At 30.8% G+C, this 26,530-nt stretch overlaps 1 protein-coding gene across 1 annotated transcript in view; it reads right to left on the reverse strand.

Moving 5' to 3' along the window:
• The window catches only part of Syn2 (Syntrophin-like 2), a 229,859-nt gene extending 204,647 nt beyond the window's left edge, over positions 1-25,212 (reverse strand). The window contains exon 1 of the mRNA XM_065511233.1: positions 25,120-25,212. The gene's annotated coding sequence lies outside the window, so the exon portion shown is untranslated. The remainder of the gene's footprint in view (positions 1-25,119) is intronic.
• Between the last annotated feature and the right edge of the window lie 1,318 nt (positions 25,213-26,530).

Here is a 26,530-nt window from a genome sequence, read left to right on the forward strand (position 1 = left end):
TATAACGATCCAGAAATGGGGTCGCAAATGGAAGATGTAGAAATTCAACGACCTGTACTCTGCGCACAAGGTTTACATGGACAGCCAGCCGATCAGACGGACGGACGGACGAACATCGTTTAATCGTCTCAGAAAGTGATTCTAAGTCGATCGGTATACTTGTTAGACTAATATTTTTGGGCGTTACAAACATCTGCACAAACGCATTATAGTCTAACACCCACCTTAAAGTATATCGATCGACTTAGAATCACTTTCTGAGTCGATTAAACGATGTCCGTCCGTCCGTCTGGTTGGCTGGCTGGCTGTCCATGTAAACCTTGTGCGCGGAGTACATGTCGCAATTTTGAAGGTATTTTGATCGAATTTGGTACATATAATTTTTTCGGCCCAAGGACCAAGCCTATTGAAAGTGGCTGAAATCGGTCCATTATTTCACCTAGCCCCCATACAAATGTCCTTCCGAAATTGGACTTTATCGGTCATAAATGTTTAATTTATATATGTATCACCACAACTTGCGCTCCAAAAACGTTTTATATATACAAAATTCATGTCACCAAATTTTGTTACGATCGGTCCATAATTAGTCATATCTCCCATATAGACCCGCTTCCGAAAATCACTTTAACGTGCATAAATCGCTTAAAAATGATGGTATACTCACAAAATTCAACTCAAAAACACAACCTAATTTCATGGTGATCGGTCCATAATTGGACATAGCCCCCATATAAAGCCCACTTCCGAAAATCACTCAAAAATATAAATTATTGAAATTTTAAAAGAAAAATGTTTTTGCTCTTTTACTTAGTGTAGGGTATTATATGGTCGGGCTTGACCGACCATACTTTCTTACTTGTTTTTTTCTATGAAAAACTAATTCTTTTTGCACAGTGTTTTAAAGACAATTTTATATAGACAAAAATGAGACATTACATGTTAAAATCGATTTATATTTGCAAAAGTAATTAAACTTTTTCAAATTAAGTTCAAAAAAATGTACCTTGTTTTTTTTTATTTTTTTTACTTTTTACTTTTTTTTTTGGTAAATTTTTTTTGTTTACAAAAAAGGTGTTAATGAAAAGTTGAATAACTTTTACAATTTTCATCTGATGTGAATAATTAAAACTATGTTTTTTTAAGAACTAAATTTTCTTTATACATTCGTATAAATGTTTATAAGCTTTCATATGAAAATAAGCAATGAAGAGCGACTAAAATAAGAAAAGTTGCTAAATTTTATTTTTTTTTAGATATTCTTAGAAAAAAAAAATATTTATAACTTAAAAATGTATCAACAAATGCACGTCATTTTAAAGCATAATCAGTTTTCTATACAAGCCCATTAATAAATTTAAAGTCGGTCGATAAGTCGACGAACATCACTGAAAACGGTTTTTTTAGAATAACTTCTAAATTTGAGCGTGTTTCTGAAATTTTTAGACACAATTTATAATGTACTCAGCAAGACCTATAACCCACGCTGGGACGTTTCCAACTTTTTCTTCCATCGTAGCACCGTGTACTTTAGAACATCGTCCGAATGTAGGCAGCTAATCAATATTTTATACACGCAGAGAAAAAATATAATTGGGCATGGTTACTGTAACCATTTAAATAGTGTTACAAGATTTTTAACAATATTATAGTCACAGTAACTGTTTACATGATTGTGGTAACCATAATATGGTTAATTTATGATTCACATGATTGTATCAACCATATATATGGTTACAGTAAACAAATATATGTTTGTGGCAAATGGGTGCGATCTGTGTGATGATCGCACCCATTTGCTATAAATTTGAGTATCGACCGCACGACACATTATAGGGAAAACTTTTTTTTGGTCGAACCATTCGTAGGGTAGAAGGGGGACTATACGCCACATTTTTTTTGAGGCGATTTCAAATTAAAACCACAATTCATATTCTTAATTTGTTTCTTGTTTCGGATACTTAGATATGTTGGCTTTAGTTTTGATCATTTCAATCTTGCCGATCTAATCTTTATATACATATTTTTTTTAACATTTCTGTACTGATCAAAAACGGCGTAACCTCCCCACCCATGGGGTAAATACGTCAAAGAGATGGGGCAGATTTGTCATTTGTAAAATAAAACAACAAAATCCAAAAATATAAACATATTTTACTGTTTTATACCTTAATTTACAAAACAATGTATAATAAACTAGATATTTATTGTTTATTGCACATAACTTAACGAAAAAAAAATTTAACAAATTGTGACTGATGTTTTCTATATTTTATCAATATTTTGCTCTCCATCAAAGGGATTCTTTGTATCTGGCGAATGTGACCCAGGGTTAGTTTTGAGGTTTAATATAAATGTTTTTCGTACTTCAAATTAAATAATCGAAAAAACTATTGTCACTTATTGTTCTCTATTCTATGACTAGTAAACTAAAAAAGTTAACATAAAAAATTCACAAGCTGAAATATTTTCACAGCGTCTGTATCATATCATATGTAAAATTAAACTTTCCAACTTTCAGGGATGATAAATAATCGATAAACGAAAACATAAATTGATAATATAACAAAATCGATTAGTCGGTTTTCAAGTTATTTGGTGTTGGCAGATGTGCCCCTATGGCGAATGATCCCCCTTCTACCCTATGTGGAATCTACAACCTGCCAATGTATTTCCGGCCGAATGTAATATTTATCAATTCTAGTCAAACGACAACAAGCACTACTTCCTCTTTCCTCCTTCTCTTAACTTTATTTCCTAACATCAATACAATGCACTACATATATGGGGATATCCCCTGAGTGTTGGTTATAAAATGTTATAAAAATAATACTTTATTGTCACATATTGCTGGTGGGTATACCAGATTCGGAACCGCCAAATAAAATAGTATTACTTGCTGTTTATTGAAAACAGGAATAAATACAGTAATAGTAATTAAGTACTAATTTCTAATATCAAAATAAATTATGAAATATGTCAGTCTAATTCATGGATAAATTACAAAATGTTTCCAACAATAAAAATTCCCTGTCAAAAAAACTTTTGTGGTTTAAGAGTGATATCTACTTCAAGTTTTGACAACAACTTCTAAGGGTTAATTTTGGCTAAAAGTGTTGAAATGTATGGTTATAATTGTTAACTGAATTATATGTTTCAAATACATTGAAATGTTTACACACAAAGACAGATACATGCGTTAATAATTGTATATTAGGGTTGTCCAATTTGTGTGTAACCAAAAATTTAAATTGATGTTCCCTGCTTATGATATTATTTCTCAAACATTTTGTGCTAACTGATTAAAGTTTATTTTTCTTAATATTTTTTTGGAGGCCATCCTAATATACATATTTGGTAATTAATCAAGTTATATTTTCTATACGAAATTGTGTATTTTTGCTTTATACTTCCGTTGTGTTTCTATGTGTTTCCTTTTATTTGCAGTTTTAGTTCTGTATTTTTGTTTTTTTTTTTTGGTTTTTCGTTTCCTGTATGTTGGACTATATGGAATACAGTTTTCAAACTTAATTTTTGTAACAAATTAAGTAATTAGGGCATGTGTTGGCTCTTTTAAGAGCACAACGTACATTGTGTACATGTGCAGATGGAAAGTGTGTGTTTGTTTTATCTTAAAAAGGCAAATATTATTTGTTAAAACTCAAATTTAAGTCTGAAGGATTTCCGTTCATTGTTTTTTTTTTCTTGTTTATTAAGCAAAAATATTTGCAAAATAGAAGTACGTGTAAGAGACAACAACAAAAGAACATGCTGTCGGAAGCAGATTAACAAAAATCCCCAAAAGCGTACATACACATAAATATGTTCCAGCAAATAAATGGTGGATTATTAAGGCTTTAAAACAAGAGATTATAAACATACTTTCAATCTCAGATTATGATGTTTGAAAAGGATGCTAAAGTGAAATGGAGATTAATTAGAGGAAGCAGGGCAGTGAATAAGGGCGTATAAGCTATTAGCAAAATTTTACAGGACAGAATAAAAACGTTGTTAACTTAGTTTTTGAGCCAAAAGTTGCAAAAGTTATCGAGCCTTAAAAATATTAAAAAAAAATTTTTTTAATTTAATACTTTAAGTTTATTTAAGTGAAAAATTAGTAACATCAAAGTAAAAAAATAACAAAGTATCAAAGTATTCCCTTTTACGTAAGTTATAAAAATTGAAATCGAAACCAATTATTATCTATATTCATAAAATTTTAATCGCGAAATAATCGAATTTTAGATATGAACGCTTTCAAGAAGTACTTTTTAATTTAACTGAATAAGCATATGCTAAAACAAGTAAAAGAGCAAATTTCATTTAACAATTTTTTTGTTTATTTCTTTTGTTTTAATTTATCAGTGAAAAAAATTGTATGGCAAACATTTTTATTTTTTATTTTTTTTTTTTTTAATTATTAGTGAATATGTCAAAAACATGTCGTCGTTGCAAAGTTGCTTAAAATATCTATCATTAGATATCCATATTGTCTATATTAATGACTTAGTAATCCAGAAATAGAAAACAAATCGAGGTTGTCGTGGTCCTCAGCCATTTGTGGCGCGATTTTCTCGATTTTAAATAGCAATTGAACCGTGTCTATATCAGATATATTTATGTATGAATCATGCATTTAAGTTATTTTGGGGGCTACGGAATGTTGATTTCAACATACAGACGGACATCTCTATATCGACTCCGCTATATATAACTGATTGTTTTGCAAGTGTACGGCAAGGCACATTATTGAGCGTGGCTGCTCTTGCATTGGTCTTGCTAGAATTCGCCAACCATCCTCTGGTGCGCTCACATACCTGGTGTCTACGAACTTTTTCATTCGTCATGTTTTAAAGTAGCTTTCTCTGGAATTTCTGATTTAGCGCAGTCATGACTTACATATATACATTAGACCGTCTCAGTTGTTACACTTTTTTCGAAATTCCTTCATGAACATCGATTTTCTTAATCTACTCTAAAAACCAAGAATTTTGGTGTATAACACTTAAATATTGATGAACGGGAAGTGGTCTCTCAAATCGTTTTTTAATTTTTTTAAGCAAAAAGCCTTTTTTACAGAAAATGGAAAAATATTGCTTTAGCTATTTGCCTCTAACTCAAGTAGTTCTTAACAGATTTGAATCTAATTACATGCATTAGAAAGCTAATTAAATTTACTAAGTGTTTCTTAAAGCAGCATTGCCATTTTGTTGGATGGTTTTTTATTTATAGCATTACAAATTTTTATATTCTGTAAATGCAGTATGGTAGGACGTTTTAATATAAAGATTTTTGTGTAAACAACAGTAGCATTCTTTTAAGAAAAACTGCACTTTTAGTTGAAATGATAAAAATTAATTATTTTGAAATCTATATTTACTTGTTAAATATGTCTGCTCTTCATCAAAATAAGATTGTGTAAAATGTAGGAACCATAATAAAAATGTGTCAAACTAGCTTAAAAATAAAATTAGTCGCAGCTAACTATACAGACATTTTTTTGCGATTGGTTTATCTTTTTTTGATCCAAGACATTCACTAAATAAGTTGGACGAAATGGCATCCGCTTTAAATAGTCCAAGGGACCAGCAAAATTTGTTTCTTTATAAGTGTTTTTTCAAAGAAGCTAACCTCAAAATCGTTGACCTGGTGTCAGAGAACACAAAAATGTTTTTCGATATTATATTATTTTTCGATATTATCAAAATTTAACAGTTTGCAATAAACTTAACAGTAGTTAACGATCCTGCTGAGCGCGCAATTGGCCTTCCAAAAACCGTCAACAACACACTAGTGATGGAAAACAGTGAGTAAAATGATTTGATTCAAGTTATCGAGCATTTTCACAAAACGCATCCAAACTCCAACAAAAGTATAATTTTAGCAAATTTGAAAAAATAAAAATCCAACCTCTGTCTCTTCTTACTTTATATTAATGTATTTATGAAATTGAAGGAAATTTACAAATAAACAACTTTAGTCATTTCATCATTTCAACTAAAAGTTCAGTTTTTCTTAACAGAATGCTACTGTTATTTACACCAAAATCTTTATTTTAAAATTTTCTACCATACTGCATTTACAGAATATACAAATTTTGCCTCGTTCAATTTTTATATAAGAAAAGGTAAACAAAAATTAACAAAAATTATAAATTCGTATTTGAAAATCTGAAGTTGTAATGCTATAAATAAAAAACCATCCAACAAAATTGCAATGTTGCTTTAAGAAACATTTAGGAAATTTAATTAGCTTTCTAATGCAAGTAATAAGGTTAAAATCAGTTAAGAACCGCTTGAGTTAGAGGCAAATTACTAAAGCAAAATTTTTTAATTTTTTGAAAAAAATGCATTTTGCCTAAAAAACGATTTCAGAGACCACTTCCCGTTCATCAATATTTTAGTGTTATACACCAAAATTCTTGGTTTTTAGAGTAGATTAAGAAAATCGATGTTCATGAAGGAATACTTAATACTTAAAGCTTTTAACTGAGGCACATACTTCAACATTGATGTGGAAATTGTATTTAAAGCTAAGCTACGGATTACATTGATTGGCCTCAAATCCAAATTTTGGTTTTGTGTTTCTACGTTGATATCTCGGGTATTCATCAAGTTGCATATCAATTCGTCTTAAAATTGTTTCGGAAAACCTTTCGAGCACTGCCCATCTTCAATTCAGGACGAATTAGGATTAGCAGTTGGATATCTTCTGAATTGGGTTTTTCAGCTGAACAGATATTGTCAATGCGAGGCTTGTCGTCATCGGCCAATATTATAAGCATGTGAGCATGTGGTAAGTCTCTCTTCTGAAATTCGTTGGCATGAATTTTGGCAATAACTTCTCCGAGAATATGCTTCTTGCAGAGGTCTGGAAAACACGCGCAAATATTTCTTGGACTTACTATGAATGCATTTTGCCACGCCCCTTTTTTCTCTTAATTCTGCGTCCATAGTCCAAAAATTTTAATACTATACTTTATGGTAAGCCCCAACGTCATTACCATATGCTTGTCAATTCTTAGTATTTAGGGGGCTTCAAAATTAGCTGAAATGTAGCGAAAAAAGTCGTACACCCTACTTTCAGGCTATGTTCCGTTGTTAGGATTATATGCTAAGCAATTTTCAGCTTCCTATGTCATTAGGGTACTTTAATATAAGCAAACATTTAAAAAAAATAATTTTACCACGCCCCCTTTTCCTCGTAATTCTCCGCCACAGACCAAAAAATCTGGCTACGAAAGGATTGGGCCAAAGTGTTTTACTATATATGCCAATTTTCAGCTTTCTGGCCCATCAGTGGGCTTCAAAAAACTCTGGATAGACAGAAAAGAGAAACACACAAATAAGGAAATTATATACATATATGTATATATACCCACATATCTATGATGGGTATACAAGATTCGGCACATCCGAATATAACACTCTTACTTGTTTACTTTAGTATGTTGCCACAGACCTTTCACGGTATTTTGTGTCTACTTGAATGCAATTTTTTTTAATAAAATTGGTGGAAATTTACTTTAAATACTATTACAAATAGGAGTTGCTTTGCTTTCGACCAGTATTAAAATTTAAATCATGTATTCTGCTCCTAAATTTACATTTGATGACAAATAAACCCAGTAAAATTGGACATCTTGGAATTTTTTGTGAAAAATTAGCAATGTTGAATAACTTTATTTATTTATAACACATACCTTCCTAGAAAATTAATCTCCAAAATTAGTAAATATCTTTTAACCTTTGATATCTCAATAAACGATATTTTAATTTTTTTTAACTTTTTACACCAAAAAGACAACAGAATTATAATTAATGTCTGAAAATTATAAAATGAGCTTGTCAGGTGTTTTTCAATAACAACTTTCACGATTTTCTATGAAAAGTAGTGAATTTTAGGTTTAAACTTGGCACTGTTCTAAATGAGATAAACGATAAATTGAGTGTAAATTACGCGAAATATTGGAAAAATAGATAACTGAAAAAAATCTCAACTCTGCGGAAAATTTATGTCAATTGTTTTGAATGAACTAGTCTCGTGATATGTGATAAGAGGACATATCACTTGATAAATTTTCAATTGTCAACTATTTAATCAATGAATTGTAAGCAAATTTGGTAAAAATATTTAAAAACAAGTAAGAGAGCTATATTCGGCTGTGCCGAATCTTATATATAGCCTTCACCAAATTATACTTCAAAATAAAAATTTTAAATATTTTTAGGTAAACAAAATTTATTTTTTTCTTTTTTGGAAAAAAATTTTTTTTTCCAATTGTTTTCAATTTTTTTTTTTAATTTTTTTAAATTTTAAACTTTTTTTGTTTCTAATTTTTTTTTTGGTGAAAAAGAACTTCCGGTAAAAAATATTTTTTCTGATTTTGACCCATTGTAGCTCCAACTTACTATGGTCTTATATACGTCATTGCAAAGGCCTTTGAAATATCTATCATTAGACATCCATATTGTCTATATTAATGACTTAGTAATACAGATATAGTAGGTCAAAAATAGGTAAAAAAAATCGAGATTGTCCTGGTTTTTTCCTCATATCTTAGCCATTTGTGAACCGATTTTGCTGATTTTAAATAGGAAACTTCTAGAAAGCAGAATTATTGAAGATTTGGATACCGAAGATATGGAGTCTTCAGAAAATTGATTTCAATAGACGGAAATAGCTTAATCGAGTCCGCTATCTATAAGGATCCAGAATATATATACTTTATAGGGTCGGAAAATTATATTGTGGAAATTACAAACGGAATGACAAACTTCTATATACTCTTTTCACGAAGGTGAAGGGTATAATAATTGTGTGACCTATCACAGAGTGATTAAATGGTATCAATTTACCCCCTCAAAGGACATCGCCATGTTAAAGCGTTTGAAATAGAAATGGTACCTATCACTTTGGAACTAAACACGTGACAAGTTTTGTATTAGTTACTGTTCCCCTAGGGAATTTATATCAAAAATCGATTTTTGTGACTTTTGACCTCTAATATATCGCATACTGTAAACTCGATTAAAATTTTAAAAAGCTTGAAGTTTAAGATTTGAAAATGGTGTAAATATATCTTTTTTGGCAGCAAATAGGTGGGAATGGGTAAAATATTTTCTAGACATGATTACATATCAGAAATTTTAATGATATTTGTAAGTTGTGAATATACATTCATTATATTCTTCTTTCATCTTTCTCAGAACGAGTAAAATCTTGACATGTTTCTGTGTTACATAACCGTTTGGGGAATTTTTAATAAATTGAGAGTTTTTCAATATCTTTTTAGAAAAATAGTTATGTATAGATTTCAATTCCGTTATTACTAAATGTGCAATTTAATATTTAACAACAATTGTTTTTGCCAAACCAAAATTATCTAAAGAACTTTCACAATAACAAAATTTGTTTAAGTCGCACAAATGTTTATATAAATCTATCTAAAAAAGACACAATACAATGCATAAATAATAATCTTACTATGAATTCTATAAGTGCTTCAAATTCTCACAGAAACTGCCAACAGCACAATAAAGCTTTTACAATTACATAAATATACTTACAATAATAAAATATTTCAAAAATCCTTTCTTCTTAAACACTAACAATAAAATATAGCAGAAAGCATAATTCAACATGGAATAAGTTGGTAAAAAATTACTGTTTATTTGGTACTGCCATTGTTTGCAATATGTAATCTATTTATTACGAATATAAAATGTAATTAAAGATTTGAATTTATCTTATGCTACAACTAAAACAGAACTTAAACAACATTCTTATATTATTTTTATAGTTCCAAACAGTTTTTTGTTGCTGCGTATTTTTTTGTTTTATTTTACATTTCTGTATCGTTTAGGGATTCTTGTGCAAGGATTGCAAAAGAAACTCAAACAACCCCAAAATAAGAATGTCATTAATAGACAATACAATTTACTTACAACATGTCGATTTAAAATAACTTTTGTATGCACTTCTTTCTCAACTGTTTTTATTTCTCTTTGTGCCCTGCTTTGGCATGTACATCATTTAAATGGATGAACATTACAGGCTAGCATGCATAAACGAGGGTCCTTTACTTAATTTTTGGAAATTTTGTAAAATATTTTAAACACAAGACTTCTCTAAAAGCCGTTTGATAAGCAACAAGATAAATTTATTTTTTGAATTATTTAAATTGTTATTTATTTGTTTTTTTTTTATCATGCGACCTTCGTATCCATTATAACACTTTATCACCAAAGGGCATTCATCTTCTTCAACATTACTCAAAAATGTTTCGCAAATGATTACGGGTCTGGCATGAACTCACAGTGAGTAACAGGATACTAAAATACAGCAAATGAACTTCCGTTACAGATTCATAAAGAAACAAAGTCTATTCTTTATCTGTGTGTTTGCATAAATATGTATGATGTTTTCTTGCATGTATTTGTTTTAAATTATCATGTTGGTTGGGTGCGAAAGTTGTACTTACATTCATTATTATTATTTCTTGATAAATTTTTTTAGAGTAGAAGTGGTATTTTTTACTACCTGTTTATCTGAAATTATGAAAGGTTTTACATAGTAACAAGCGATAATTTTCAGTAACTCATAGCTAAAACTTTTATAGTTTTAAATCTAAAATTAAACTACATTAAACTAAAAATTTAACTACAAAAGGATCTGCGATTGAAGCTTAAGTTGAGCTGCATAAAGACCTTCGATTAATGGTAAAAATGAGACCTATGATTGAAGCTAAAATAGAACTAGATAAAGTCCTATGATTGAAGCTGAAATTGAACTACATAAAGGCTTACGATTGAAGCTGAAATTGAACCACAAACCGACCTGCAATTGAAGCTGAAATTTGACTTCATAAATACCTACGATTGAAGTTGAAATTGTACTACATAAACCCTATGACTGAAGCTAAAATTGAAACAAATGAAGACCTACAATTGAAGTTGAAATTGAACTACATAAACCCTATGACTGATGCTAAAATTGAATCAAATGAAGACCTACAATTGGAGCTGAAATTGAGCCACATAAATACCTACGATCGATGCCGAAATTGGACTACGTTAAGACATATGAAGGAAGCTGAAATTGAACTACATAAAGATCTATGACTGAAGCTGAAATTGAACTACATGAAGACCTACGATTGAAGATGAAATTGAGCTACATAAATACCTACGACTGAAGCTGAAATTGAACTACATAAAGCCACATAATTGAAGCTGAAATTGAGCAACATAAAGACCTATGATTGAAGATAAAATTGAGCAACACAAAGGCCTACGATTGAAGCTAAAACCGAGCAACATGTAGACCTACCATTAAAGCTGAAATTGAACATTATAAAGACATGCGATTGAAGATAAAATTGAGAACCATATAGACCTACAATTGAAGCTAAAATTGAGCAACATAAAGACCTGCGATTGAAGCTAAAACTGAGCAACATAAACCCTGCGATTGAGTCTAAAATTGAGCAACTTTAAGACCTACGATTGAAGCTAAAATTGAGCAACATAAAGACCTGCGATTGAAGATAAAATTGAGCAACATAAAGGCCTACGATTGAAGCTAAAACTGAGCAACATGTAGACCTACGATTAAAGCTGAATTTGAACATTATAAAGACCTGCGATTGAAGATAAAATTGGGAACCATATAGACCTACGATTGAAGCTAAAGTTGAACAACATAAAGACCTATGATTTAAGCTAAAATTGAGCAACATAAACCCCTGCGATTGAAGCCAAAATTGAGCATTTTAAAGAACTGTGATTGAAGCTAAAATTGAGCAACATAAAGACCTATGATTGAAGATAAAAGTGAGCAACATAAAGGCCTGCGATTGAAGCTAAAACTTATCAACATGTAGACCTACGATTGAAGCTAAAGTTGAACATTATAAAGACCTGCAATTGAAGCTAAATTTGGGAACCATATCGACCTACGATTGAAGCTAAAGTTGAACAACATAAAGATCTATGATCTAAGCTAAAATTGAGCAACATAAAGACCTGCGATTGAAGCTAAAATTCAGTATTATATAGAACTGTGATTGAAGCTAAAATTGAGCAACATAAAGACCTACGATTGAAGATAAAATTGAGCAACATAAAGGCCTGCGATTGAAGCTAAAACTGAGCAACATGTAGACCTACGATTGAAGCTAAAGTTGAACATTATAAGGACCTGCGATTGAAGCTAAATTTGAGAACCATATAGACCTACGATTGAAGCTAAAGTTGAACAACGTGAAAACCTATGATTTAAGCTTAAATTGAGCAACATAAAGACCTGCAATTGAAGCTAGAATTGAGCAACATAAAGACCTGCGATTGAGTCTAAAGTTGAGCAACTTAGAGACCTACGATTGAAGCTAATTTTGAGCAACATAAACCCCTATGATTGAAGATAAAATTGAGCAGCATAAGGGCCTACGATTGAAGCTAAAACTGAGCAACATGTAGACCTACGATTGATGCTAAAGTTGAACATTATAAAGACCTGCGATTGAAGCTAAATTGGAGAACCATATAGACCTACGATTGAAGCTAAAATTGAGCAACATAAAGACCTGCGATTGAAGCTAAAACTGAGCAACATAAACCCTGCGATTGAGTCTAAAATTGAGCAACTTTAAGACCTACGATTGAAGCTAAAATTGAGCAACATAAAGACCTGCGATTGAAGATAAAATTGAGCAACATAAAGGCCTACGATTGAAGCTAAAATTGAACATTAAAAAGTACTGTGATTGAAGCCAAAATTGAGCAACATAAAGACCTATGATTGAATATAAAATTGACCTACGATTGATTCTTAGGTTGAACATTATATAGCCCTGCGATTGAAGCTAAATTTGAGAACCATATAGACCTACGATTGAAGCTAAAGTTGAACAACGTAAAGACCTATGATTTAAGCTAAAATTGAGCAACATAAAGACCTGCGATTGAAGCTAAAATTTAGGAACATAAAGACCGGTGATTGATGCTAGAATTGAATAAAGTTGAACTACATAAAGACCTTCGAATGAAGCTAAAACTGAGCAACATAAATTTCTACGATTGAGGATAAAATTGAGCAACATAAAGAGCTGCGATTGAGTCTAAAATTGAGCAACTTAAAGGCCTACGATTGAAGTTAAAATTGAGGAACATAAAGACCTGCGATTGATGCTAGAATTGAATAATATAAAGAACTCCGATTGAAGATAAATTTGAACAACATTAAGACCTTCGATTAAAGCTAAAATTGAGCAACATAAAGATCTACGATTGAAGATAAAATTGAGCAACATAAAGATCTGCGATTAAAGCTAAAATTGAGCATCATGAAGACCTACGATTGAAGCTAGAATTGAACAATATAAAGAACTCCGATTGAAGATAAAGTTCAACTACATAAAGACCAGCGATTGAGTCTAAACTTGAGCAACATAAAGACATACGATTGAAGCTAAAATTGAACAGCATAAACACTTACTTGCGAAGATAAAATTGAACAGCATAAAGAACTGCGATTAAAGATAACTTTGAACAACAGAAAGACCTGCGATTGAAGCTAAAATTGAACAACATAAAGACCTACGACAGAAGCTAAAATTGAGCAACATAAAGACCTACGATTGAAGATAAAATTGAGCAACACAAAGCCCTACTATACGGTCTTGCGATGGAAGCAAAAATTTGAACAGCATAAAGACCTACGATGGAAGCTAAAGTTCAGCAACATAAAGACCTACGATTGAAGCTAAAATTCTGCAACATTAACACCTACTTTTGAAGATGAAATTGAACAGCATAAAGATCTGCGATTGAAGCTAAAGTTGAGAATCATAAAGACCTCCGATTGAAGCTTAATTTGAGCAACATAAAGACCTGCGATTTACACTAATACTCAATATGCTAAACAATTCATAACATTAAAATATGAATGTTTTTGAGTACCACAATAGCATTGAATGTGAATGTGAATTGAAGAATGAAATGAATTTCCCTCACCCAAGATCAATAACTACACTTTTGCAAAGCTCATACAAAACAGGATGTCTTGCATATCCGGCATTTTAATATTTTCTCTTTTTGCAAATTAGATTAAATTCTGTTTTGTTTTAATGCCACATTACAAGAATTTATAGTTCTGGAGCACACCATTAAAATTATTTTCTAATTCCAAATAGTACTTGTTAACAATTTTATGTTTGAAATTTGCAAAACCATCTTCTACACGTGCAGTGTTGTTTTGAAATTAATAGAAATAAAAAATAATAATATTTTTAAATATGTTCTTAAACTTCATTAAAATTGCATGTGAAAGTTATTTTTTTCTGTTTTACTTAAACAATAAACTTGAGTATTTTATTTTAATTATTCATTCGTTTAAACAACAACATCCAGCTACAACAATGTGTCCTTGATGTTGAAGCTAAAAAATATGGAGAAAAAATATATTAAATGCCATGAATGGGGGAAAAAAATAATGAGAATAAAAAAGTTTAATATTGTTGTGTCTTGTGTGCAGAGCTTTTCATGTGATTTTCTATATCTGGTATGAAAATGTAAGTGGGTGGATGGGCAATTCAAATGGCAGGGTAAACATGTCTGTATAAATATGGATACAAATTTAATATTAGTCCTCAAAAATGTCTAATTTGTAAAAATAATAGAAAAAATGAAGTATTTTATTGTTAATTTCATATAAATTCTCAAAAAAGATATGTTAAGTAAAATTCAATGATGCACATAGCCTACTATAAGTAAATATTAATTGAAATGTCTCTTACAGGATCCTATTATTCAATTTTCTTTTTATTCCCTTCAAAACCTTATCAATCATTCCTCGCATAGTTATTCACCTGCAACAAAGTACAATGACTTGAGCGACAGTTCTTAGTGAAGAGGTTACAGTCGGGAGGTGTGAATTACAAAACAGTAAAAAAGTAAAATTAACAACCCCCAAAAGAAAGAAAGGCAAAAGAGTATGTATATTGGCAACAAAAATAAAAAAAGAAGCCATTGTCAGGGCCATTTCTTATATACATTCAAATATACAACACATGCTCTATAATAAATTAGGGTGGCACCCAAATTAAATTGAATATTCGCAAAGATAATTGAAGTTAACTTCATTCTAAGATAGTATTTCTCAATATGTTTTTTTAGGGTTAGAAAGATAAAAAAATCCACCTCAGTTCACTTTAAAAGAAAACTTATTTTTTATTTATCATAATTTAATTCTTTTGGTGAAAAAAATTTTTGTTGGTGAAATTATTTTTTTGGAAAAAACACAAGTTTTTTCCTGGAGTGTTCTGATTTCGACTATATTTAGTAGACAAATACTAGGGTATTCAATTAATCGGGTTTCTGGTTTAATCAGTTAATCGAGCGAATTATTAATCGGGGTTTAGATTTAATCGGTTAATAATCGGTTAATTTTAAATTATTCGTTTAACTGAATAATTTCTATTATTCTTTAATAAAAATAACAAAAACATATCAATTCAACAAAAAAATAAATATTTAATTGCAAAAGAAATATGTTCTGATTACAGACTCGTTTCAGTAATGTGTTTAGTTTCTTCTAGTATCATGTCGTCCTCCCATTCAGTAGGACAATGTTCTTCATAGAAGATTCTAAAAAAAACTTAATTTTCAAATTCATTTAGTTTTTGTACTTTAATTCAGTAAACTGTTGCTAGATGAAAATGTGCGTAATTCGTTAAGAAATAAAATTTGTGTGTTTAAAACCATATCTCTATATAAAGTACCAAACAAAAAATCAGTTAATCGGTTAATCGATACATATTAATCGATTTATTTGTTTTTTGAATCGGCAATTTTAAAATATTCGAACAGTTAACCTACCAAAATTAATCGGTTAATCGATTGAATACCTTAACAGATACCCTTTGAGTCCTTTGGACATTTGAATTTGTATTCTTTTAAATTTCGACAAAATCGCGATTTTATTCAGGATTAAAGTTTTTTTTTAAATCAAGAAAATTTTGTTTCATGGAAGGAAACAAAATTTTTCGGCATGGCTGCGGATTGGATTGTATGACCTATCAATGCGGCACTTTTAAAATGTTTAGCTGTATTTACCTTTTCCAATCTTTCTAGCAGCACATGGATTCCGAGCCAAAAGAACTGCTCATCTGTTAATGTTCCAAATTGAAGCGTATCCCAGAAATAGCGTTCTGCATCGATCGAAACAAATAGTAGTCGGACAGGGCATGGTCTGAACTATAAAGCGGGTGAGGCAAAATAATCCAACCACTTCATTATAAATACTTTGTAACAGGTTTTGCAATATGTGGCGTAGTGTTGTCATGATGGAATATTACGGTAACATGTTTGACCGCATATTCTGGGCGCTTTTCGGCCAATGCTCGCTTCAAACAAATCATTTGCATCTGTACTGCTTCCCTGTGATTTTCTGGTTAGATTTCAGCAGCTCATAATAGATAGGACCTTTTTGCTGCCACCAAATACAGAAAATTATCTTAGCGCCATGGGTAATTGGCTTTGGTGTGGATGTTGCTGTTTGCAACATCGAGCTTCACATACGAAGTCTTACGATTCGGATTCATTTTTGATCGCAAATAATGATTCGGTACACAAATTATTTTCTTTTATAGAGTTCAAGAATCATTTCGGACATGGAAAATATTCTTTCAAGGTCGCTTGGCATCAATTCGTATGGTACCCAATTTCTATGCTTTTGGATGGATCCATTTTGAAATAGCTGGTTGAGTAGCTTCCAATAATATTGTAAGCTCTTGCTAATTTTGACAACAATCTTCATGGAGTAATGCCTCCAATTTATGGACTTCAAACTTGCCTGGGCGATCTTTGTCTTAAGCCCAGTATTCTGTTCATATTTACGAAAAATTATATCGCACGTGACATAAAATGGAAGTAATTTTGAGGTACATGTAAAAATATGCTAAAATTTGCGAGTCGTAAGAGGCGTTATTTTTTCATTTAATTTCTTACACAAAACAAAATATTTTTCCACTACAATCTGTCATATTTAAATGAAAACAATCTTCGGAAGATTTTGTAATAAATAAAATTTAATATCGTAAGTGACATACCGTACGCTAAAGATTTTTCTCTTATAGTAAATCAATATACATATCGTCACCTAAAATGCAAAACAACGTATGATCAAAAATTTAGAAATTGATTTTATTATTGATTACGATTCACTATATCATATTACATATGAGTACAAAATTTTAAACTTTTACTATTAAAAATAACCAAGTTATAAACAAAATTGAAACTAAAGTATCATCAAGTATATGATTTTCTTCAACAAAATAACGTATACACTTTGAGTAATTAATTAATAAATCGTTTTTAGCTTATCCTAGTTTTTAGTATCCTAATTTTTATACCCTAAACCACCATAGTGGGGAGGGTAATATGCGTTTGTACAGATGTTTGTAACGCCCAAAAATATTAGTCTAACAGCCACCTTAAAGTATACCGATCGACTTAGAATCACTTTCTGAGTCTATTAAACGATGTCCGTCCGTCCGTCTGGTTGGCTGGCTGTCCATGTAAACCTTGTGCGCAGAGTACAGGTCGCAATTTTGAAGATATTTCGATCAAATTTGGTACATATTATTTTTTCGGCCCAAGGACCAAGCTTATTGAAACTGGCTGAAATCGATGCATTATTTCACCTAGCCCCCATACAAATGTCCTTCCAAAATTGAACTTTATCGGTCATAAGTGCTTAATTTATAAATGTATCTCCACAAGTAGCGCTCCAAATATGTTTTATATATACAAAATTCATGTCAGCAAATTGTGTTACGATCACTCCATAATTAGTCATAGCTCCCATATAGACCCGCTTCTGAAAATCACTTTAACGTGCATAAATCGCTTAAAAATGTTGGTATATACACAAAATTCAACAGAAATAACTTTCATTAAGACATAAATCACACGACCTAATTTCATGGTGATCGGTCCATAATTGGTCATAGCCCCCATATAAGGCCCGCTTCCGAAAATCACTCAAAAATATAAATTATTGAAATTTTAAAAGAAAAATGTTTTTGCTCTTTTACTTAGTGTAAGGTGTTATATGGTAGGGCTTGACCGACCATACTTTCTTATTTGTTTTTTAATAAATTTGTTGTAATTGAATGTTTTTTGCAGTCTAAATAAAAATTTAATGAAGAACCATTTTTAGTTTAAAAAAGTAGTTGTAGTAATTAAAATAAAAAAAACATAATAAAATTAAAAATTTATATATAAACTGCTTTTATTTAAAATAAAAAAAATATTTTTATTTAAGTTTTTATTTTTTCATAAAAATTTATATTGATGGTACGTTTTTCTGTTTCAGAAAATAACAATTCAAAAAAACGTAAGCCACATTTCTTAAAGTGTGCTTTGAAAAAATTATTTTTTTTCCATAAAATATATTTCTAGAGTCATTGTACTTCAGATTTGAAAATTTTGTTTCAATATCTCAAGTAGATTTAATTTTATATCGTTTTTTGCTTCTCCTATAAACTTATGAAAAATGATGATACGTTATTTTGCACTTTAGGTGATGATATATTCTGTAAATATATGTATCCAAAAACTAAAAAACAAATAACAAAATATATATTCCGTTTAAATACTTCATTATAATTGGGCGCTTAGTTTTCGCTACCATCTTAGCCTAAAACATACTAATTAAATTAAAAAATTAAATATAGTCAGTTTCAACTATTATTTTTGCTCTTAAAATGTTTGTAATAACCTATAAATACCTTCACATAGTACAACTTTTGTGTTTTCTCCTATTCAGATCATATTGAAAAAAAGTTTTTTCAATCATGGTTGTCATTCTCGTGGAATCGCCCATATGAGACTTTTGCCAATTTCTCAGAAAAAAAAAACTTTATAAGCGGAGCCACCCTAATAAACACTTACACCTTATAATTTGTGTATGTATTGAATAAAGCTCAGACAAATATGTATAAGTGTGGTAAAGCGTGTGAGGTTACAACAAATTATTAAGTGGAGGAATGAACAAAATAAATTGGAAATAAATGTTAAAGAAAATACGCACGCAATGTAAAGGATATTTTTATACCCTACACCACCATAGTGGGGAGGGTATTATGCGTTTGTGCAGATGTTTGTAACGTCCAAAAATATTAGTCTAGCACCCACCTTAAAGTATACCGATCGACTTAGAATCACTTTCTGAGTCGATTAAACGATGTCCGTCCGTCCGTCCGTCCTTCTGGTTGGCTGGCTGGGTGTCCATGTAAACCTTGTGCGCAAAGTACAGGTCGCAATTTTGCATATATTTCGATAAAATTTGGTACATATAATTTTTTCGGCCCAGGAAGAAACCCTATTGAAACTGGCTGAAATCGGTCCATTATTTCATATAGCCCCCATACAAATGTCCTCCCGAAATTGGACTTTATCGGTCATAAATGTTTATTTATATATGTATCTACACAAATTTCGCTCCAAATAACTTTTATACATACGAAATTCATGTCACCAAATTTTATTACGATCGGTGCATAATTAGTCATAGCTTCCATATAAGACCCGCTTCCGAAAATTACTTTAACGTGCATAAATCGCTTAAAAATGTTGGTATACACACAAAATTCAACATAGTTAACTTTAATATAGACATAAATCACACGACCTAATTTTATGGTGATCGGTCCATAATTGGTCATAGCTCCCATATAAGGCCCACTTCCAAAAATCACTCAAAAATATAAATTATTGATATTTTAAAAGAAAAATATTTTTACTCATTTACTTGGTGTAGGGTATTATATGGTCGGGCTTGACCGACCATACTTTCTTACTTGTTTTTTCTTATAATTGTTGGTATATTAATGTAAGTAAATAAATAAATTAAGAGATAGCAGTGACATGAAGGAAATATGCATAGCGTAAAGAATTGAGGAGGAGACCTATGACAATTGGAATATATTTCGTACTGGCCATTAGACAGTGTATAATTTATAGTTAATGTAATCGTTTTAGTTGGTAATAAATAGGAATTACAAAATTATATTATATTCTCACAGTATTTAGCACAGGACTTTTTTGTTTTGTTGGATGAATTTGTAGTATAAACATCAAGATATGCAGAATTCTTTAGATAAAGATTCTTGATTCAACTTTCTCCAAAGGTTTTTTATTATCCTAAAGTTTATATTTAATTTTTTTTATTTTTAATTATTTTATTATATATATAAATATTTTTTAAATTTTGTGAAATATAAATTTATAGGAAATATCAGAAAATAATTTAAAAACTGATGTTATTGCAAGAATTTCTTAAACATTTTTTGTTAAATTACATGAAAATGAAGAAGTAAGAGAGCTGTATTCGGCTGTGCCGAATCTTATATATCCTTCACCAAATTATACTTAAAAATAATTTTTTTTTAAATATTTTTATTTAAACAAAATCAAATATTTTTTTTTTTAATGTTTTAAAATTTTTTTAAAAAAATTTATTTTTTCCTAATTGATTTTTAATTTTTTTTAAAAAAAGTTTTTTCAAAATTTTTTTTTTAAATTTCTTTAATTAATTTTTTTGGAAAAAGAAATTATGACAAAAAAAAAAAAATTTTTGATGGAAAAAAATTCGGGTTAAAAAATATTTTTTTCCGATTTTGACCCATTGTATGTCCAACTTACTATGGTCTTATATACATCGTTGCAATGTACTTTGAAATATCTATCATTAGATATCCATATTGTCTATATTAATGACTTAGTAATCCAGATATAGGTCAAAAATCGAGGTTGTCCTAGTTTTTTCCTTATATCTCAGCCATTTGTGGACCGATTCGTTCTCGATTTGAAATAGCGACCGAGCCGGAAAAATGTCGGAGATATTGATGTATGAATCGTGTATGCAAGTTATTTGGGGGCTTCGGAAGGTTGATTTCAACACACAGACGGACATGTCTATATCAATTCCACTATCTATAACGATACAGAATATACTTTATGGGGTCGCAAATGAAAAATGTGGAAATTACTAACGGAATAACAAACTTATATATACCCATGCCACTCATGGTGAAGGGTATAAAAATACCATACCATACAGAGATGTTGGATGTTTTTCCTGATGAATATGAAATCGACGTGTTATCGACGCCTTAACTTTTTACCTAAGTGACTTGATAAGAGAACTTGACTATTCGAAAAGGCATCTAGATTCACAGAATGAAATATTTTAACTTAATTAATGACTTTGAAGCTTAGAAATCGTGTCTTTCTTCGGTAAAGACTTAAAATTGCAGGATTTACAATAGATAGCATATCTTTTAAACGCGGGTTTTGCTTTTCTTAACTTATACGTAATTTTGAAAGGTACATACATATCTGTCATTTATTCAAACTTAGTTATTGAACATTATATTGTAAAGATCACAGTTTTGCTTCCAAAATGTCGAGTTTTGTACCAACGAGTCGTCATATTAGGGAAGTTTTGCTTTATTTCTTTAATGTGAAAAAAAGTGCCGCTGAAGCACACCGACTGCTCACCAAATCTTATGGTGAATGTGTTCCATAGCTTTCAATGTGCGAGAGATGGTTTATCCGGTACAGAAGTGGTGATTTAGATACGGAAGACAAAGATCGCCCAGGCCAGCCAAAAAATATTGTAGGCATTACTCTTTAAATAATGTTGTAAAACTCAACAAGTGTTTGTAAAATCATTGTGAGCAACTGAAGTAGCAATTTCAAAACTTTTGCGAATAGCAGTATTAATAGAAAAGCATGGAAGTTGGATACAATACGAATGATAAAAAAGAAAATAATTTTTCACCGAATCATTACTTGCGATGGAAAACGGATCCATTGCGATAACCCAAGCATCTTACATTGGTGAAGCCTGGCCAGCCAGTCGAATCGACACCAATGCCAAATGTGCATGACTCTAAAGTAATGCTCTATATTTGGTGGGACCAAAATGATCCTGTATGTTATGAGCTGCTGAAATCTTGCCCGACCATCACAGGGAACATGTAGCGAATACAGATGTTTTGTATGAAGCGAACATTGGTGGAAAAGCGCTCAGAATGTGCGGACAGACATGAAACCGTAATATTCCATCATGACAACGCTCGGAAACATGTTGCAATATCTGTTTAAAAGTATTTAGAATGAAGTTGTTGGTATGTTTTGCCTCACCCGCTTTGTAAGCCAGACCGTGCTCCGACCGGCTACTGTTATTTTCGATCGATGCGGAACACTATCTCTGGTATACGCTTCACTTTGAAATATAGTATTGTTATGATGGAGCGTTGTTATGGTGGAATATTATGGGCGTTTTTCGCAAATGAATCAGTTGCATTTGGTACAGGTTCCATGTGATGTTCTGGCTAGATTTCCTCAGCTTCTTTTGGTCGCTTTTGGTCCTACCAAATACAGAGCATTACCTTAGCGCCATTGATATTTGGCTTTAGTATCGATTCGGCTGGTTGGCCGGGCTTCACATACGACCTCGTACGCTTCGGGTTATGGTAATGGATCCATTTTCCATCGCATGTAATGACGGAAATAGAGCTGGATAAGTCACACCTTCCGAAAACCATACTTTGCCAAGAAATGAATACACTGGAACCCGCAGTGAATCAGACGAGTTGGGGGATAGGGATTATTGGAACCACTTTGTTGTGGGCTATGCTGTCGTAGTAATGACGCGGTGCAAAAATGATTTTCTTTCATAACGTTCAAGCATCGTTTCGGATATGCAAAATCGTTTTTCAAGGTATCTCGGCTTGAAGAGGAAATAGAGTTGGATAAGTCACACCTTCCGAAAACCATACATTGGTAAGAAATGCATTGACTGGAACCCGCAGTGAAGCAGACGAGTTGGGAGACCAGCTTTTACCTTGCAGCATCAAGCCGACGATAGAGATTATTGGAACCACTTTGTTGTGGGCTATACAGTCTTGAGGAGTAATAGCAACATAATTTGGATTTTTGTGATAAATCTTCAGGAAAAAAATGTCACGAAAAATTCTGCTATAGAATTGAAAGCGCCCTGAAAGGCCTTTTATAGGATATCAAAACTTCGTATTTTGTAAGAATCCATAATATATACACCTTTATGGCTCAACGACCAATATTTCGATGTGTTAACTATAAGTAAATTATTATTAAAATATAATATTGATGACAACATGTCTTAAAGTTATTAATATTCGTTATTGCATTGATGACATCTTGTCATTAAAATTATGTTATTGTGTCATTGTATTAACGACATTTTGTCAATAAATAGGTGTCAATTAATCATTCCTCTGATGTTAGTGTGTCATTGAATTGATGACTTTTTGCCATTAAATTGATGCCGATTAGTCAATGATAATTGTATCCAATTGCGCCAATGTATCATTGCATTGATGACAGTTTGTGATCAAATTGAGCCCGAAGAGTCATTCCTCCGATGTTACTGTGTCATCGCACTGATGACATTTTTTTATTAAACTGACTCCGATTAGTCATCTCTGTGATGACGATATGTCATCACATTGATAACACTTTAACCCTGATGACTATTTTATCAATTGTTGTAAAGGCTAACATCACAATGATGAAAAGTGTCATGGGTTCAAAAACGAAGACACTTGACATAGAACTGATGTCAAAATACATCAGCGTTATCAGTGTATATATAGAGGTGACCCAACATAATTAAGTTTGACAAAATTCTTGAATTTAGTCACAAATCACAAATATTTCATAAGGATAACCCTGTTTGGCTCTAGAAATTTTAAAATTAACTTTTTATTACTTGCACGCTTTCATCGGGCTCACTCACTTTCCTAAGCTACAAGTACGATTTTGTGGATTGGGTATAGAAATACCCACTTCGGCATATGTGGATTCTAAAATATATGAAATAAGAATTTAATTTTTTCAAGTAAAAATGTATTTTTTTTAATTATTGAATATAATTATATTGACCAACAATGAATGCAAATATTTATATTCAACATAAACTAAAGATTATAAAATATAAGATGGTTTAATGACAATATGAAAACTAGGTAATTTTTTTGATTTTCAATTGTGTTGGGGCACCTCAAAACATCAAAACAGGTACATATATAATTTTTCGTACGTTTAACTTACTTATTAAAAGGCAACTTTATATCGCTATGCCGTTGAAAACAAAAAAATATTCATAAATTTTCACTTCACCCTAATGTTTAATTATGGACCAATAATCAGTTCTTCATTAGATTAAGTGCGCCGATTTCTATATATATGGTGATAATTTATGTGGAATTTTGAAGTGATTGCGATATTTATAGGAGAATTATGCGTATTTAAGTGATTTTAGGAAGATGTATGGTTGATATGGTCAGTTATGGAACGATTTAGTGATTACCTTTTAGATTTAAATTTCCTTTTTTGATTATGATCGATGACTCTGGTTCTAATACATCGATTTTTTTTAATTTTTAATGCCAAACATTTATGATCAACAAAGAATATTTTGGGGAAAATTGCATTCCGTTAAGCCCTTATTTCTAGGACCTATGTACTTTTACATACCATTGTATTCTAAGGCTTTGAATTAAAACCTCAATTTTCATAAAAAGTGGACTTAGTGCGTTTGCTCACTAAGCTATAAATTAGGTTTATATAAGTTATGTAAATTTGAGCTTTAAATTTAATGAGCATAAAAAGTGTTAAATTCACAATAAATTTCAATTCATTTGTTAAAAATTAGTGATTTAAAATTAGCAAATTAAATTTCTAAAAAATCTAGTTTTTTTACGCAATTATCCACCACTCTCAACATGTTGTTTGTGGCAGGCAGCACTCCCAAAATTTCAAGTATGTAGTTGAATGTTAAAAGAAATAAAGCGAATAATTTGAACATAATACAAATTCAATGAGGCCACAACTGAATCATTAAAACCACCACCATTTAATGAAAATAAAAAAACAAATCTTAAGAGGAATGTTGATGTAGGTTAAGGCGAATTATTTTGTATTCGTGTCACAAAACCTAAAGAAATGAAATATGTTTTTTTCTATTTAGCTGTAGAATAGTTAGCAAAGTGCCAGAACTTACCGTTATATAAAATGTATAATCCTTAAAGGTATTAAGACAGCAGCAAGTGATTACGAAAGTACGTAGCTACGTATTTATTTATGTGAAAGTTTGTTTGAAGGTATATTGATAATGTTGGCTGGGTTGTTGGTTAAGTTCGTTTGATTTCTTGACTTTTAATAGAATTTTTCCAATAAATTCTTTTGTTGTTGTTGTTTTGCTTAAGGTAATTGTGGGCTCGTATCTTACACTAATACTACCTACTACTATTACAAATACAATGGAGTAATAAATTTCATTATTTTTGTTTTTTTGCTCCTTTTCTTATAATTTTTTCTGTAAGGATGTGTATACAATTTGTTTTGATTTTTTATCCTTAAAAAAACGTGCAATTTACTCTCTGTATTGTTTGTATAAATCAAATTTAGAGAGCTAGTGTAGAGAGAGCACAATTACTCTTTTTTAGAACAGCTCAACTTCTAACAGAAAACAGCTGTAGAAATTGGAGCATGGACAGAAAGCAACACAAAACCCCCAGCTCTTTCCAAAAAGTATACAATTCAATTTTTTTTGTTCGTTTTGGTTAGAGGAAAGTGTCATAAACCAAAAGAATTCAATACAAATACTGTTTTTTTGCTGTATTCAGTTTTTCTTTCTACCTCACCATAAAATGTATTAGCTTGAATTGGGCTGTATTTTTTTTTGTTTAATTTAATTTATGTAACAAATAATTATTTGATGAATCGTGCAAAATATTTTATTCTGTTTACCAAAAATTAGCACCGCACCCAAATCTTATTAAACAAATATAATTTCAGGTTTAAAATCTTCATTATTATCACGGTAATTTAGCAAATGACCATCATTTGTTGTGATATAACTTCACTTTTAAATAGTATTTTTTTTTTAAATTTTTACACTTTCAAATTTATTAATTTTCTTTAAATATTACTTGTTAAGAAGTTTACTTCTTTTATTTAATAATTTAATTTTTATTTCTTGTTTAAACACAAAACTATTTTTTTTTCTAATTTATTATGTTTTTTGGTTTTGCTGTGGCCGTTTAAATTTTTATTTAAAATATTTGACGTTCTTCCGTTTCCGATAACAAGCTCTCTTGCAGTTCACGAGTGAACTGATTTTGTTTAGCTCATTTCATATGTTTGCAACATAGTTTGACAGTTTTGTTTTTGTATTTTGCTGCGCTCTTTGTGTGCGGCAGGTCATATACAGACACACACGCATTATTAAATATGTAAACAAAGTGTTACCAGCTGTGCCTGTCATAATATTGTTGTAATATGGTGCTGCCACTTATTGTTGTAATATATGGTTTGTGTCTTTACTCAGGACTATATGCAGTTACAACACTTCATTTAGTACTTGTGGAGTGTATTATGGTACTAAATTGTCTTGCAAAACATTTTTCCCA

Source organism: Calliphora vicina, chromosome 5 (genome assembly GCF_958450345.1).
Source record: "Calliphora vicina chromosome 5, idCalVici1.1, whole genome shotgun sequence".
Lineage (NCBI taxonomy): Eukaryota > Metazoa > Arthropoda > Insecta > Diptera > Calliphoridae > Calliphora > Calliphora vicina.